Source organism: Cyanistes caeruleus, chromosome 3, assembly GCF_971803275.1.
Source record: "Cyanistes caeruleus chromosome 3, bCyaCae1.hap1.1, whole genome shotgun sequence".
NCBI lineage: Eukaryota > Metazoa > Chordata > Aves > Passeriformes > Paridae > Cyanistes > Cyanistes caeruleus.
In genome coordinates, this window is record NC_141703.1 from 66,692,628 (window position 1) to 66,709,889 (window position 17,262).

The window sequence follows — 17,262 nt, forward strand, 5'->3', positions numbered from 1 at the left end:
TTGCTACCATACCTTCCTAGGGACTCAGTGCCAAGGCTTTGTCCACAACAGAGATCCCAAGGCACCCTCAGTGCCTGGCAGAGGCAGTGACAGGAGCAGTGTAGCCCACGGGCCACCCACATGCTGCCACTGCTCTCCAGTTCCACTCTGGCAACCAGAGTTTGCCTTAGGACCAAAGAGGTCCCTTTGCCAGGGACCCACAGCCCTGCCTCTACAGGGCAATCCAAGAAACCAGCCTCATTGGATGGGAACTGTTCATATCACCTCAGCTGGGCTGAATTAACCCAAAGGTTTCAGGACTGCTTTTCCAGGATCTTGACATATAGCTCATGTTGGATGTGAGGGCCAAGTTAAAGCTTCCCATACCCTGGACTAGTATCTCAGCCACTGAATGTGGCAAGAGGGAAGGAGAAAGTAGTCTTCCTCTCCTGATGACATGATTTCACATGGAAACATTACTGAGAACCCAAGGCAGCAGATTTCCAAGAGGACATCCAACCCCCCGGATTAGAGATGCATCCTGACACTCATGCTCATGTTTCCATGTCTGTTTGGATGTGTCATAAAAAATCAACCAAGTACCACATGAAGGACAAAAGCAGTTTCCATTTAAGGATAATCTAGAGGCTTGTAATTAAGTTGGACTACCAACAAATTTAAAACTTTGATATAATTCTCTGGGAAAGCTTATTTATTCAAGTGAATTTGTGCTGGGATTTCCCAAGAGAATTTTCTCCGCTCTGGAGTACATCACAGTTTCTATGGGTATGCGCCAATCCTTCCTGTTGGAGATACTTAAAGTGGCTATATAGTCAAATTAAATGGAAATCAAGAGTCTCAATGCTTTTTTATAATGGCTTCCATATATAATGGCTTCCCACCCAAATAAAAATATGTTTCTGCAGCAGTGACCTCCTGAGTCATTTGGCTGAATATTATTCATTTATGCAGCTGTGTCTTTCCCCAAACGCCTCTTAATCATGCAAAAAAAAATTAGTGTCTGCTTTGCATTAAAAAACTACATCCATAGCAGGTCTTAAACTGCTGTACTTTCAGTGCATTGTTCTACTGTGATGCAGTGATTGCAGCACATTTTCCAGTTTTGCTAGTGAAACCAGGAGGTTAAACTTTGTATCACTATTGACTGGGACTTGTTTTCATCCAGCTGTTTGCTTTTCAATATGCATGTTTCTCAGATATAAAGATACATGCTTTTCCAGCACTACTGAGAATCTAACATGGATTGCAACACAATTTGCAACAAGATCCCCATTTATTGTTTTTTGTTGTTGCTGCAGACCATCTTAAATTATTGTGAGATTACTCAGAATGTTGCGGCTTTTCAAAGCTGATTCTCTCATAGAGCATTGAAGCAATTTTGTTCCAAGCTCCTTGTTTTCCATTTGATAATTCAAAGACTTGGATTGAATGAATTAAATATGAGTCATGTACATTATGAACTATTCCATGTATTAGGAACACAGATGTTTACTGCCGTTAATTATTGAGATCATTTTGGGATGAACTTTGTTATAACCTTGAAATGAGCAAGCTGATGGAGAATATGAACCAATATAAAGTTTTTCCATATCACTGGAATATCTTTCTCTAGGAAAAGCTGCAGAAGTATTTTAAAAACAACTTTAAGTTCAAAATTATCTGAAGAATAAACCAGAAATTGTTTTCCATCTATGACAAGAACTAAACTGGGTTCATCTGTATTTCAAAAACCAGAATTCCAAATCGTTTCTTGTCCTAGTGTGTTTATCAGAATAGAGAGATGGTCTGAATAGCCTATTGTTAGTAACAAGCTTTGCTTCATCAAGTCAATAAATGGTTGAGTTGTTATATCATGTACTTTCGGTTCATGAATTGTGCATCTGTTCGAGCCTCAACAGACTGAGAGTGCCTGTTTACAGGCTGCAACTTTTCCTAGTTCTCAATTTCACTTTTTAAAAAAGAAGTTAAATGTACCACCAATTGCTAAAGAAGATAAATCAACCTGAGAGTTAGGCTAATTAGGGATACTTAGCAGCCGACTTTGTCTCAAACCTGTGAATGGCAACAAACCCTGCAAGCAAAACTTCCCAAACTCAGCGTTCTCTTTAATACAGTAACTAGCAAAGCTCTTACCAGTGTATTAATTTGAATGGCACAACCAAGCAGATTTCGGGAGATTATCAGCACCTTTGATCTCTTGATCCACACATGCAAACCTCTTTGATGTTGGGTGGAAACTCAGCATGAATAAAAGACAGCCTATTTTCTGAGCAGCAGAAGCTGATCTGGAAAAGGTCAGGCAGAGAAAATGGATACATACATAAGCCAGAATCATAGTAAAAAAAATTAAATCTTTCTCTAACTGGCTAAATGAACTTTTCTGAGGCTATTTGCTTTGCTTTGTTATACTTCAGTGAAAGTGAAATACAATGCATAGAGAATTGTGGGTGTAGCATTTCACTTCCTGGCTTTGACATTTCTGGTGGGTTGTTACTACTAAACGCTCACTATTTGTGAGTGTTTGTGACCTTCAGAGCTCGAAGAGCTGCCACGGGGAGGTAGATACACACAGAGCCACAATGATTGCAGCATTTCAGGTACCTGTGGAAGCTCTGTTAGCTGTAACTTTAATTTCCACCTCTGTCCCTGGGCCTGTGACAGTCCCTTCTCAGGAAGATGGGGTGGTGCCTGATTGTCCCAAGCAGCAAGTGGTCAGGACTGTGGGTTCTGTGAGAAGGTGGAATAGGCTGCTGGACATCTGCCACTGGGGTGGTTTTGATAGTACTGGGGTGGCCCATTGTAGGGAAATACCCCAAAACAAATGGGAAAAAGTGTGTAGAGGGAACAGCATCATTATAACAGATAACTACTGAAATAATGACCTTCATTTTACTGTGTCTCTCTTCTTGCCCTAAACAAAGGAGCATTTTCCATAGCTTATGTTTTGGGGCACAATAATTTTCAAGTGTTTTCATATAAAGAAAAAATTCTGCCAACTGATGTGAACATATTTATTCACAACATTAAGAGCTGCTTTTTATGGATATGCTATTTTTAATCATGTTTCTGAATATGTCTGTAATGGATGTGCTATTTTTAATCACATTTCTGGTCACGTTCTTTTAGAGGCTGTTATTTTAATTCTGAAAGGGAAAAAATATCAGTCCTAAGGTGGTCAGACGACAGATGCAAACTGGCCATTCTTTCCCTCCTTCAGCTGCTTATAACACTCACTGTGGGTCTGCAGAGTGACAAGTCCCCTTGGTCCTTCCCAGCCACAGTGCTGAGATACTGACATACGAGGTTTGGTCCTCATCATTACAGTTCCTGTATTGCTGCTCTATAATTAGAACACTTCTTATTTACAGAGAGTATTGCCATGCTGTCTGGTGCCTAAAAACATCCCAGTAATGATTTCAGACTCATGAGGGCATTTTTCAGTATAGCAGAAGGAATACTTGGTAAGATCGCTGTGATCTAGGGTGCTCCATTTAGGGTCTTTTAGTCTTAAAATGGGTATCCTTCAAAAGCAGTTTTTGTTTGGTTTTTTTTTTAAATACTAATAACTCAAAGTTTCAGGTTATTCCTTTGATCACTAAATTCCATGCATACAGATGCTCTATAAGGCCTCCGGAATTATCGCAGGGAATGAATGTGCAAGGACAGTGTTGTCTTTATTTAGAATTTCGGGAAAAGTGGATGCCAGAATCTGGATTTGTACTCACATATGTTAGGATGAAAAGTCATCAAAAGCCCAGATACACAGGGTCCCCAGCATGACGACATCCAACCTGACTTTCCAGTGCCGCCTCAGGCAGAAATTTGCAGTTCTGAGTTATTCACCTTGGTTGTCTTATACAGCTGAGGAAAAGAGCTAGGCACCAGACTGTGGGATGTACAACAGCCAGGGTGCCAAGCAAAGGGACGCAGAGAAAATGCTGAAACAAGAGATGAGTCTGAAGCTCCCTATCCCATGCCTTTTGACAGCTGAGAGAGAGGGGCTTATGGCTCTGAAAACCTGCAGCCACACCAGTTGCTGCTTGTGTATGAATAATTGTGCTAAAGGACAATGTCTACAGCAATGGTGCTGTTCCTCACCTTACACATAGGGCAGATAATGGACACCATTCCACAGGGGTGTTCATTTGGATGACTTTGGAATAGCAGCAGGCCCATGAACTCCCTGCTTTGTGTTGAGCTCAGTGGTGTTGGCACATGCTGGGTGTTGTGCAACCATCCCTAATAAACAAAGGATTCTAGGCAGCCCACCAAATAGTTAGAGAATGTCTAAACCCACCATGAAACAAAATATCTGCTGAGACACTCATCCAAGATAAGAAGGCCTCTGGGAATACACATTAGAAGTTCTTTAGGTGCCTAAATAACTTTACTGATGACAGCTTAGGTGCCTTTCAGGTATGCTTGCCACAGGCAGAATTGTTGTGACTCACTCCCTTGAATGCAGGCATCTAAATTCTGCTTGAGCTATGCCATAGGCACCTCAAGGCTTTTGTAATCCTTTCCTAACTATTTGAATTTATAAAAAAAACTCGTTTCAATAATATGGCAAGGATTCAAATGGCTTCCAATTTTTCTATGCAAATGAGTAGGAGGTGATGTTTTGGATTTTCTACATTCCTTCATTTTCCTAACATAATTACCAGAATAGGACTTAAATTAATCCAGCACTTCCAAAGTGCTTTTCATTGCTTTGACCACAGCTATATTTTAAAAAAAATTAAATTTCTGGACAGTATTTCAGGACTTCTTGATTTGCTTTGCCAACTTTTCTTTTGCAAATATGATTCTGAGGCCACATTTTTGTTGTCCCACAATATTGTTTCAGAAAACACCTAGGCACTGTTTTGCATTTTATATGTGGCCTTTACACCTTATTTGCCAAACAAACACCCTCAATTTGCACAAACTTTTTTAAAATTCCCCACAGCAATGGAAATTTAGCTATAACATGAAAGGCATCTCTGAGTGAATGTGCTGATTTCTAAAAACTGGAAAATAGCTTTCTTTTTTGTCTGAAGTCTTTTCATTAAGAGCTGGAACTGTAACTTGTGGCTGGCCATTTTAATGGTCCTACTGAAGACAGAGCGAAAAACAAAGGCTGATCATCTATGCAGAGCAAGACTGAGCTGTCTAACCAGCGTTAGCACTACAAAACTCAGAAAAATAAATCAGTTGCCATAGCCTAGGATTTTGCCTGGTTTACAGCAGTCCAGTTTAATAAAGCTTGCATCCTGTTGTGCTGTGTGGGCATTTGGTTGGTGGCTGTAGCTGCAGCCAGGTGATTTATTACTGCTACTGACACATCCTTTTGGGTGGATGTGTAACATTGCTTGCACTGGAAGTTGTTCTTCTCCCAGACATGCACACCAGGGAATGTTAGCAGGACTACATCTTCTCTCAGATCAAATATCAGTGGTAAGTTGCTCCACATTTGTCTCTGTGGTCTTTCACATTGCTAAGGCAGTAAGCAGTGAAGCAGGAGCACATCCAGGTTTGCGTGGTGATGGCTGTCCCGCAGACAGAGGAGCATTTTGGGGGTGGCAGGAGCCCAGTGCTGCCATCCTGCTCGTCCAGCTGGCATGCTGGCATTCAGGGATCACAAGGTGGTGCTCTTGTACTTAAGGCAAATTATTTAATAGCCAGCACTTGAGGTGCCTGAGGCTGTCCTCAACCTTCTGCTACGAAGGACAAGCTGAGCTAAGCAGCACTGCTGTGGTTGCACAGCTGCTTATACCAGAAGAGATTCCTGGTGAGAACAGCATCTCCAGGGATGTGCTTCCCTGTGTAAGAAAAGGTTAAATGCTGCGCACTTGCAGGATGGGAATGTGTTGAGATAGAGTGAGATCTCTTCTTGGTATTCTCTGAAGCAGATGTCATAAAATCTGTGCTGAATGCTTCCTTCATGTTTGTAATTCTCCAGTGGGAGAAGAAGTAGGCCCAGAAGATATTTTCTATAGACTAAGGATCTAGCTATCTCTTTCCATCCCCTTTTAAAGCTGAGCTCACCACTCTCACCACTCCTCGCCTAAATGAAATACTTTGGCCTTGTCACATACTGGTGTGATACATGACATTCAAAACAGACTATTCACATTTTTTACCCAAGCTGGACTCTGTATTTTACTTCATGTGTTTCTCACTTATTCTTTGTCTTTTCTCCAAGGACTTCCTGGCTATAAGGATGACACATTAAAGAATTTCTAATATCTCAAAGGTCCTTTGCTACTGTATATACAGACCTAGTACCAGGACTCTAGAAACCACACAAAGGTAATATCTCAGAGAACAAGAGAGGCATTAAACATGGACAGAGGCTCTAGGACTGTGTTTAAAGGTGACAGAATATCTCATTTTTCTACAAATCTAGCAGATGGGTCATATTATAATGAGTTGGTAAGAGGCTATTTCAGGAGACTGGAGGATGCAGCAATCTTGTAGTTAACAAGAGCAATTGGATTACAGAGCTGGCTGCTGTGATTTCTGGTCATTGTGTACCTGAGTCAGAACTGAACATCTCTCACTTCATATTTCTCTGAGTACCCCCTCTTTGTACATCCTTCTTACTACTAGTAATAGGCTGTGTCTGACAGGTGTTATTCTCAGAATACAAGAGAAAACACGTTGCTGAGAGCTCTGAACTCTGCTATAATAAGGCCACTGGTCTTCAGTTTCAAGCTACATACTGGAATATAGAAACCCCATGCTTGTTACTTCTGGTTTTCTTTGAAAATTTTTTCTCTTTTTCATGTTGAGTGATCCTCTTAGTGCTCTGTATTTTATAACAAATTCTGTGTGCCCAACTTTTAGATATTTGTTGAGTATTTTGGTGTCGCTTTCCTGAAGTGAGGCACATGTTGAAATGCTATTGTTACCACTGCATGCACCAGTAATTCACATGCATGGAAAATAAAAATAGTACTGACTTGTATAAGTTTGGCACAAGTCTTTTACAGTTAAAATTTTCTGCAGAAGCCATTACTGACAACTTTGCTGCAAAGAAATACAAAAAGAGTTTGAGCTTGCTGTAGCATTGTGGAAAATAGAAAGGGATATGTTAAGAACCAAGCAGCTTTTCTCTCTTTCACCCAACAAAATGTCTTATTCTTATGACCACCACAGTCTGATTTTAACACCAATGTGACAGAATTTGCCATTTTCTCTTGAAATGTTCTCTCTAGCTAAAGGAAAAATTGCTTGTATTTTCTGTGGTTTTATTATGTGAGGACACTAGAAAGAGCAGAACAATATGTTCCCTACTTGCTAGGACAATGTTAATGACAAGGTGAATTCTATTTTACAATTTATTGGATTCCATATATGCTACTATATTGACTAAAGCAGCCTGCAGTAATAATATTGAAAATAGGGTTGAAACAAAATTTGAGTGTATATTGGCAAGGAAGTGGTTCAATGTGGGTGTTAAGTTCAAATCAGGAATTTTAATGCATCCTGCCGTACTTCAGGGTAGGGTTATAATTCATAAAAAAGGGTACAGCATTCAAGCATATAAACATGCACAAGAACACTCAAATGACCTGAATGTACCTTCAGCCAATTTGCAGATGGTACCAAGCTGAGTTGTGCAGTTGACACACCTGAGAGATGGAATGCCATCCAGAGGGATCTGGATAAGCTGGAGAAGCAGCCCATGGGAACCTCATGAGACTCAACAAGACCAACTGCAAGGTGCTGCACCTGGGTTGGGGCAACCACTGGTACCAACACAGGATGGGGATGAACAGCTCTGTCAAGGACTTGGGGGTGCTGGGGAATGAGGGGCTGGGTGTGAGCCAGCAAAGTGTGTGATTGCATCCCAGAATGCCAGTCATGTCCTGGGCTGCACCAAAAGAAGCCTGGCCAGCAGGTTGAGGAAGGGGATTCTGCCCCTCTACTCCACTTTGCAGTGCTGCATCCAGCTCTGGGGTCCCCAGCACAGGAAGGATTGACCTGTTGGAGCAAGTCCAGAGGAGGCCACCAAGATAATTCTAGAAATGGAGCACCTCTCCTCGAGGAAAGGTTGAGAGAATTGGGATTGTTCAGCCTGGAAAAGAGAAGGTTTTAGAGTGACTTAATTGTGACTTTCCAGCATCTGAAGGGAGCTTACAAGAAAGATGGAGAGAAAATTCTTACAGGATGATGCAGAATGGCTTCAAACTGAGACTAGGTTTAGATTAGATGGTAGGAAGAAATTCTTCACTGTGAGGGTGGTGAGGAACTGGACAACTGGAACAGGTTGCCTAGAGTAGTTGTGGATGCAGTGTTCAGGTCCAAGTTGGATGGGACTTTGAGCAACTTGGTCTAGTGGCTCTGCCTATGGCAGGGAGGGTGGAACTAGATGATCTTTAAGGTCCTTTCTAACCCAAGCCATTCTATGATTTTATGACCTTGACTGTCCCTGAATGTGTAATATCAAATAAGCCTACCTCAGGATCTCTCATTCGCTTCTCTACATACTTTCTTCTGTTTCTCTTCTTGAATGCAAATCCTTCAGATTCCTGGAAACATTCAAGGTCAGGTTGGATCAATCTCTGAGCAACCCAATCTAGTTAAAGATGTCCCTGCTCATTGCAGGGTGGTTGGACTAGATAACCTATAAAAGTCCCTTCCAACCTGAACTATTCTATGTTTTTAAGGTAAAATAGCTCAATTTTGCCACTTTTACAGAGGCATTAAGCCTCCATAATTCTAGTGGAGGTCTGTGGTTAGCGCTACAGATTAAATACTCTGCAGTGTCTCTGAAATGACTAACAGAAAACTCCACATTAGCTGGGGGTGAAGTAAAAAAGCTGGTATTCAACTCCTGTGCTTCAGTTCAACATGATCTTGAGAACCTTGAGAGCCTTAAGGGGTCATTCCACTTTCCTTTCAGCAAGGAAAAAGGCAAAGCCCTGTGTGTGAGGCAGAACAACCCCTGCATGAGAACGGAGTCGCCTGAGTCAGGCTAGCCCCACTTAAAAGAACCTAAAGACACAGGTGCCAGGTTAAATCTGATCCAGCCTGAGCTTCCCTCACAGAAGAAGAAGACTGCCTCCTCAGCTCCATTGCCAGGACCAAAGTCAGCAGAGCAAGGACTGTTACTATCTCCTCTGCTTGGTACTGGCCCATCTGGAATGGCCTAAAGCCCATTACCTGAAGGAGGTCCTGAGGTGTCTAGGGTGAAAAGGACATCAGGAGGTGATGAAATAGCAGCCCACAGCTATGCCAGTGGGTATTACAAAGACTACAGAATCAAGGATTTCTTGGGAGTGGAATATGCCCAGTTGCAGAAGAGGTAATGGCCACAGATTGTGTTCTGAGAGGCTCAGGAACAGAGTTTGGGAAACAGTTTGAGAGCCTAATGAGAGCGGTGGTGGAATCTTTATCCTTGGAATGAGTCCTGAAAATTCAATTGGAAAAAGCATGGCTGACCTGAACGAGTGCTGGCTGTAAAGCTGCAGGGTGAACCCCAGAGGTCCCTCCCAGCCAACGTTTCTGTGAGCTTATGCTATGTTCCTGAGAATGCTCCTCTGGCAAAAAGATTAGGATTATTATTCCTGCAGAAGTCATGTGGGGTGTTGGGACAGTACATTTGCCATGCATATTGCAAGCACACACAAGTCTGAGTTGTGTCCACTTGCCAAAAAGAGAAAAGCATGCCACAATTTTGTGCCAAAAGCAGAAAGCCATACAATCTTGGCAAGCATAATGCATGAACCTATGGCTGGCATGCTCCTAAGGCATCCACTTTTTTTTGCTTGGATCAAAGGCAGAAGTAGTTCAGCTCTGCCCAGAGCATGGCAAGGACACGTGTTTCTCACAATATGCACACTAGTGGTGAGACGGAGCCTGATCTGGCACATTCAGTGTTTTTAATATATTCTTAGAACAAGGAGATCTTATTGTTACAGACAGATTCAAGAATTCTGAATTCTGTTTGATTCTGACAGCTTTAAAAATTCAACGACAATCTCTAAGAACAAAGACGTGTCTGGGGGCATTTCTTCTCAGGGAGCACACAGGCTGCAACCCAGGATTCAGTGATGAAACTCCAGACCACAGCCCTACACTTGCCTTGTGAGTTCATGAAACCTGAGTGAACACCAAGCCAAAAGTCTATCCCTGGGAAGGTTTAGGTGGGAGTTTGAAGGGTCAGAGCTGTTCTGGTGTGTGGAGACATGACAGGAAACTGTCTCACTTGCTGTGACTCATTTGCTTTATGACAGAGATGATCAAGATGACCAAGGAGGAGATAAATGGAAACACAACTTCATCAATCAAATTGGTTCAAGTAATTTTTTTAAATACAACTCATTTCCAGGGTGTTTATGCTAGATAAAGAAGCTGGTGCTCTAATAAGCAGGAACACTCCATTAAATGGGATAAGGAATAATAGTTTATCATAGCACATAAAGAATAATGGAATAAGCCCTCCAGAGGTGTTGAAGTATGTACCCCACACAGGTTGGGGCCCTGTTTTTGTAGATCTCATGCCAGTCACTTTATCTACCTCTGATTTCAATATAACTATTGTGATTAGACTGGGAAGAAACGGGATATCTTTCTCTTCTGATTCTTCTCCTACTTCCATTTCTGAGAGCTTTACCCGATGCACAAATTATCTAAGAATGAAAGGACTGTCCTTCTTGTTCATAGTTACACATGATGGTCTCTTAGACATTGTATGAATTCTTACTACTATAGCCATCAGTCTCAAATAAGCCAGAATGTATACAGCTGCTTTGGTGAATCAGAAAAGCAAAACCATCTAAAACTGTGCAGAAAATAAACACACAAGAGTGTTGCTGCTTGCATTTTTATAATTAAAGAAAGATCTTATCAGCAGAAATGGAGCATTTGTCACAATTGGAGGGAAGTTGTTTCAACTTTGTATTTCTTTTGCAGGGTTCATTGAGAGTTTTCACTATTTCAGTATTCCTTTTTAAAACTTTTGCCAGCGCCTTGCAAAAGTGGTCAAAGCTGATGGTGTCAGCCTCTGGAGGCCAACGTTTCTGTACGGGGAATGTGGAAGGCTTTCAGATATGTCTGTGAAGTATTTTGAAGCTGGTGTTCAGAAAAGGGACACTGCTGTAGCCAGCTGACAGGGTGGGGGTGGAGAAACTGGGGCATTTAGAAAGTAGTTTTCTGCTTGCATTTAGAAGGCAACGCTTAGTCTTTGAGGGCCACAGTTACCCCAGAGCAGGACAGATGTAAGTTGCACATAAGTTTCTCTCCCCTGGGAGTTTGTATCCCTTGTTCTGAAACTGTGCCCAGGGAAACCTCTGAATAGTTTTGTTGTTTTTTTTTTTTCTAGCATTCACTTAAGAAAAGGAGATACACATCATTTGGCAGTATTTTATTTTTATACTCTAAATATTAATTTGTTCCTGCTTGCCTGCATGTCTACTCCTTTGGGCCCGTACACTGTAATACATCTTCACCTCCAGCTCCCCATGGGATATTCGAGTCACGTTCAGTCCCTCCATCACCTCCACAGTTCCTTCCCTCCCACTATAACCTCTGGAGTGCAGCCAGTTTAAGTTCACACTCTATAATTGACTGGAGGCAGCTTCAGTGAAAGGGGTTAGATAATAATTGGTTTATTTCTCAGAAATGGAAACTGAAAAATGTATGGGTAGCAGGGGAGCAGTGTGTTCTGACAAGTACACTTCATTAGACTAATTAACACATCTTATAAGCATTCAAACTCTTTCCAACCAAAATGCCCTTAAATTCTATGTCAGGACAATAAACCTTAGCAGTCTGACTTATCTGAGTTTAATAGAAATTGAATTCCAACTGTGCAGTGTTTGCCAATGCAGTGATAATGTCCAAAGCTTCCTCTTGTTAAGTCTCCCATGCTTTGTCATTGAGTGAGCTGCATCAGGGGACTTCCAGGCCTTCTTGTGTGACCTAATCAGTGTCCAGCCTGGGTGATGGGAGGGATGATGGCAGGAGCCAGCATTCCTGCAAGATGAGGTGCTGTTATCACCAAGTGGAAATCTCAAACTGAATTGCTATGAAGCAAAATATTTTATGTCACTCCAGCAAATTCAGAAGAAAACTTTTTTGTATTTTGGGCATGTCAGAGCACTTCATTTCAAAATGATTTAGTAGGAAACCTAATGTAGACATCTTCCCTAAGAATATAAAATAAAAAAAAAAAAGAAATTGTGTCTTTCAATATGAATAATGAAAATATCTTGTCCTGTTATACTGACTTGCAATGAGAACAAACAGTATAATGTCAAAATATCCTACTGAATAAGATTTTTTTCATTCTCAGCTGGACTTTTGAGGAATTGGGTGGGATAACATGTTTCTATACTAATTTTTTGTAATATCTCTGAGACTATTGGTGTAAATTTAAAATAGACTTTTCTATCCCAAAGTAAAACTGGCACGTGGTCTTTTGATTCAGTTACCAGATGGTGTATGGTATTTATAAGAACAGTTTTTAAATGCTTTATAATGTGACTCACCACACTGATAACTGCATGTCAATGAAAAGTGGACGGTGCTATCGCAGTTACAAGTGCTTTATTGTCGAGGGAATCTGGTTGAGCTGACTCATATAAACAGTTTCCCTCAGAAGTTCAGTCTAGAATATTTGGATTCATCCTCAAAGTGCTGTTTTTATGCAGCTGAAAACTGCTAAATTTACTGGAAAAAAGTCTTTTAAACCAGAACTTTGACCTTACTTTCTGGGAGGAAATGCAGCCCAGCAGTTAATTATATTTATTTTTTAAAATTAATTTCTGACCTGAGTGATAGTTCTAGCTACTAACTAAAATTATCTAGGGAAAATTGAAACACAATCGTTATGCTGGAATCATTATATGACATATTAGCTGTTAATCAGACCAGCTGGAAGGCATTCTTGCCTTTTCCTGGTGTAAGTTATGAAGAATTTTAGATAGGAATTTGTTTTTCCCCATTTTCACACTCTTAATCAGTCTACAGCAACATGATAGGATTGAATTCAATTCAGGTATTATTTAAAAATCCTTGCTATGAGATTTTTGATAAAACATTGCTTATCAGTTATTTCAAGAGCTGAAAAAACTACTGATAGCATGCCACACATTTCATGAAATTAAAAGGACCATAAAAAAGGCATAAACCACAAGACTATGAAAACTATTGCAAAGACAAGTAGATATCATTGTTAAATACTTCAATATTTAATACAGTTGCCTTTCTCTTGTCAGTTTTTAGGTTGCTTCTGTTTGCTTTTGAGTAGTAAATCAGCCGTGATGGAAACACTACAGCTGAAGCAGCATCTGTAGTCCTGCTATAGCTTGCTGCAGCTTGTGTGAATAAAAATAAACCCAAATATACCTGAACTAAAATGACAAACCTTGTTCTTTCTGGCTGCTGCATTGCAGACAGAGTCCACAGGGAATAGCCCCTTGTGGAGAGAGTTATACAAAAGGAGTGTGATTTAACTTTTTTTCCCAGGATCTGTAAGGAGTCAAAATTCCTTAAAGTACCCAAAAGACACCAGATGGAGGGCAGCCCTGAATTGTCCTCTGATTCTTCATCATCTATGCAGAATTTCAGTTATCTAAAGTTACAGCCTGGATTTAAAGGCATCCAAGAAAAGAGAGTGGTTGGAAAACAGCAGTCTGGTGCAATGCCAGAGGCTCACAACAAATCCAGGAGAATTTTACCATTCCCCTGCTGCTCCCATGAATAATCAAACCTTATTTAAACTCTCTGGAGATTATTTTTTTCTCCTCCAGCTCTCACTAAGTCTTAGTAAGCATAGTTAGATTCCAGTGGGATCCTTAGCAGAGTAAAGTACAATTTGTGCCGAAGGCAACCACGCATCGACTGGTGGCAAAGGTTGGAGAGACTTGTTGTATTCACACGATGTTGCAACAGAATTCTCTTTACTCAGATGCTTGTTTGCACTTTGGCCTTGGGGTAATGCAGGGGAGATACAGAGACAGAGACAGGTACCAATGTGACCTTCTCAGTCACATTGGCCCAGCAGCAGCCTGTGACTAGTATTTAAGGTAGGGATGAAGCTCCTCCTGGGCTTTGCATTTCGGCTCCAGAAGACCCCACCTTTCTGGCAATGGTGAAAGCTGAATTCCTAGGTACCACTGAAGGTCTCATCCTGAGACTGCAACCACACAACTGTTTGCTCACACACATACCTGCCTGCCCAGGAGGCTTCATGCGAGTCAATGACTTTCCCCAGAACAGTGAATTATGGATTAGTGGGTTTGACAACAGGGGATGCAGCTAGAAACGCTAGTGATCCAAACAAATGTGACAAATAAGAGGGAAAAAGTATGAAGTTTAGAACTGGCCATCTCCAATTGAAGTTTGCCTGAAACTCTCCTTAATATGTGTTTAATTTCATCCAGCTATTGCCCTTCTTTAAAGAAAAGAGAATTAAATTTCCCTCCACTGTCTTTTAAAACCAAAGTCTGCAAACTCTACAGGAGAGAGCAGCAAAAAATTAGAGAAACTGATTCATGAGGAAAAATATGAATAGACCTTGGTGAAATGGTGGCTCAGAGGCAATGTGATAAACCGACAAATATTTGCAGGCTGTAAATACAGAGAATAGAAATTTGACAGGACACAGTAAGACATAATCAGGACTAAAAGGAGAGGAAAAAAAGACATGCTGTGAGTAAAAGAAAAGGGCAGTTCATTAAGATGAAATACAACTGGGAATTAATAGATGGCACACCTATCCTGCAGGGAAGAAAGTGCCAGTAAGTAAATAGGCTGAGAGAGATGTCAGGACTGTCCATCTCTCACTGCTGTGGTAAAATGACTTGCTGAATCTTAGCCATTTATGTGTGTACATGCTTAGCTGGCTTGGCTGCACGTTAAACACCATCCATCAGATTGAGTTTCCCAGGCCCAATGCAAATTTGGGCACCTGTGCCAGCCCCCTGCAGCCACAGCAGCACCCACAGGCAGAGGGCTCGGGCAGCTCTGCCATGTGCCAGTGCAGACTCACAGTCCCACAGTCACCGCCATGTGGGTGTGGGTCTGCACGGGGCAAAACTGTCCCTTTGGGAGGTCTGACCTCGTGTAGGACCAAAAAATGAAAACGGAAGCAAGACCCTTTGGAAGCTTGTGGGAAGCCAGTGAGTCTCTGAACAGTGAGTGTCCTGGCTGTCCAGGAGGGTTTCTGCTCAGGTTCCCCTGCATCACCCCAGCAAGGTCTCAGACACAGTGGAAATACCCGTTTTACAAGGCTCAACATTTTTTTCCTCCGCCTCTCCCTCCAGAGTGCTGTCAGACAGCGCATCTTCTTCAGCAGCAAAAGAGGGTGAAGGTTTTACCCAGCCCCGGTAGAGCCAGGCAGCCTGACCCAACTCCACCCCTCTGCCCAGCCCTGGGTGCGGAACCGGGATCAGGATCAGGCAGGAAAACCTCCGGCCAGCCTTACCCCAGCTGCTCCCAGCACGGAAACCTCTGAACAAAATGTTCCCGGCTGGGAACTGGAAACGAGTTTGCTCCTTGTTGCAGATTTGCAAAAGACCTTCCACACGCCAAAGACGGTCCCTTCTGGCTCCTGCCCGCCCCACCGGCGGCCGATGAAAGAAAGCACTTCCACCGAGGTTCTTGGCTCCTGCTAACGGGGAGCTATTTCCTGCTTGGGGTGTGCTGGCCTTAGCCTCTGGAAATGGGAAATTCCACCCTGAATCCGCCGGGAACTCATTTCACTGACCGAAGTCCGTCCTGTCTCAGTGACATTCTGTGGGAATTTTTTCCTCTGAGAAACCAGTGGCTTCCGAGGGTGGAAAATGGAGTTTTGTCTAGGTTTCTAATCCACCATCGGAAAAAAAAAAAATAAAAATAAATCATTGTAAAATGACCCTTTAGTAAATGACTAATCTACTAAACTAGAAATTAGAAGCAAAATTAATTTAATTAAACCAGCAAGCCATTCACAGACTAGAGACAGCGGTATTTATAACAGGCAGTCCATTCTAACCTGCACCCTGAATGCACAAGTCAAGTATCTTGTCAGTGCTATCTGATCAAGTAAAGCTGCTGCTCTGAGTTAATAAAGCCAGCACTGGGGTTATGAGAGGTGCGAGGGGGGAAGGCCTTTAGGCTTTACTTCAGCTGGAAAAGGCACGGCTTTTGCACTGTATGTTTACGGGTTCCCTTCCCAGCATGTTGTGACTTGCCCTTTCCAGGAGTGAAGGCAGATCCACAGATGTTAGCTCACCTCTGTAGGCTCTGAGTTTTGGCTTTGAGCACGGCGTTCCTGCCGCGCTCCCAAGCTGCATCAGCGCTCCTCTCAGCCGGCTCTGTGCGAGGGCAGCCGCGGCTCTGTGTCCCTGAACACCATTCCTAAGCGCCTTGCATTGGAGTGTCACCGAGATACAGAGATGCAAGATGACCTCGCTGGCTGACAGGCACAGGGCAAAGCTGCCTGTGGGGAGCTTGCACAGAACGGCCGGGCAGATGTGGCAGGGGCAGCAGGTGCTGGGAGCCTGTGGGCAGACAGCCCTGCTGCATCAGGAAAGGGAGAAAATCCCAGGTGAGGCTGACCCAAAAGGCTAGGAGCACTGCCAGCCCCCCTGACATCAGGGGCTTTCAATACCTAGGACTTTCCCACAGGCATGGTTTTCCAGGGATAAAGTTTGGAATACAAAGCTTTAAATGGGGTTAGAATAGCAACTAAGAGAAAAAGCGGAGAAGCATTAAACATACTGGTAAACGAGATTATTTTTATGAAAACATAAACGCCAGAAGGGGCAAGGCGCAGCGCCCGGCCGCAGGCTCCGGTGTCGCTACGGCTGGCGCAGCAGGAGCAGCGGCAGCGAGGCGCCCTGCCAAAGCCTCCCGCCGCTGGGCTGGGGACACCCGGGCACCCCCAGCGCCGTGCCCCGGTGACAGCCCAGCTCGTCTGGCAGCCGTGCCCCGCACAGCAGATGCTGCCCGTGGCCGTGGCCGGCGTGCAGGCAAGCAGCATTCCACATGTGCTCCCGGGGTCTCCCGATTGGTGTGCTCCGCTGAAGGGGCTGGCCCTTGGAGTCAGCTCCTGTGCCTGTGACAGATGATATTTTTATGCGAGAAAACAAAACCAGGATATCTGATGGACTGTGTTATCTTTACAGACAGCTTGGAGCTACAGATGCAAGGCAAGAAGTTTTATGCTTGAACTTCAAAACTGTGAGTGGAATTTAAAAGCAGTTTTAAATGCTTCCTTTATTTTTTTTAATTTTTATTTTGTGTGTGCGTGTATGTGTGTGTGCAACTTTGCATGAAGTATATATA

At 42.7% G+C, this 17,262-nt stretch overlaps 1 protein-coding gene and 1 long non-coding RNA gene across 3 annotated transcripts in view; one reads left to right on the top strand and one right to left on the bottom strand.

Moving 5' to 3' along the window:
- Positions 1-11,338: 11,338 nt before the first annotated feature.
- On the bottom strand, positions 11,339-16,964 carry LOC147654210 (uncharacterized). Its single transcript, XR_015284701.1, has 2 exons — positions 16,208-16,964; positions 11,339-15,796 (listed from the first exon to the last, which is right to left on the bottom strand). It is a non-coding gene; the product is annotated as an uncharacterized LOC147654210 (long non-coding RNA).
- Positions 16,759-17,262, top strand: part of STARD13 (StAR related lipid transfer domain containing 13) — a 284,897-nt gene continuing 284,393 nt past the window's right edge. Inside the window, exon 1 of one of the 2 annotated variants that reach the window (XM_086881597.1) lies at positions 16,759-17,157. The gene's annotated coding sequence lies outside the window, so the exon portion shown is untranslated. The remainder of the gene's footprint in view (positions 17,158-17,262) is intronic. The other variant, XM_023918534.2, reaches the window with a different exon arrangement.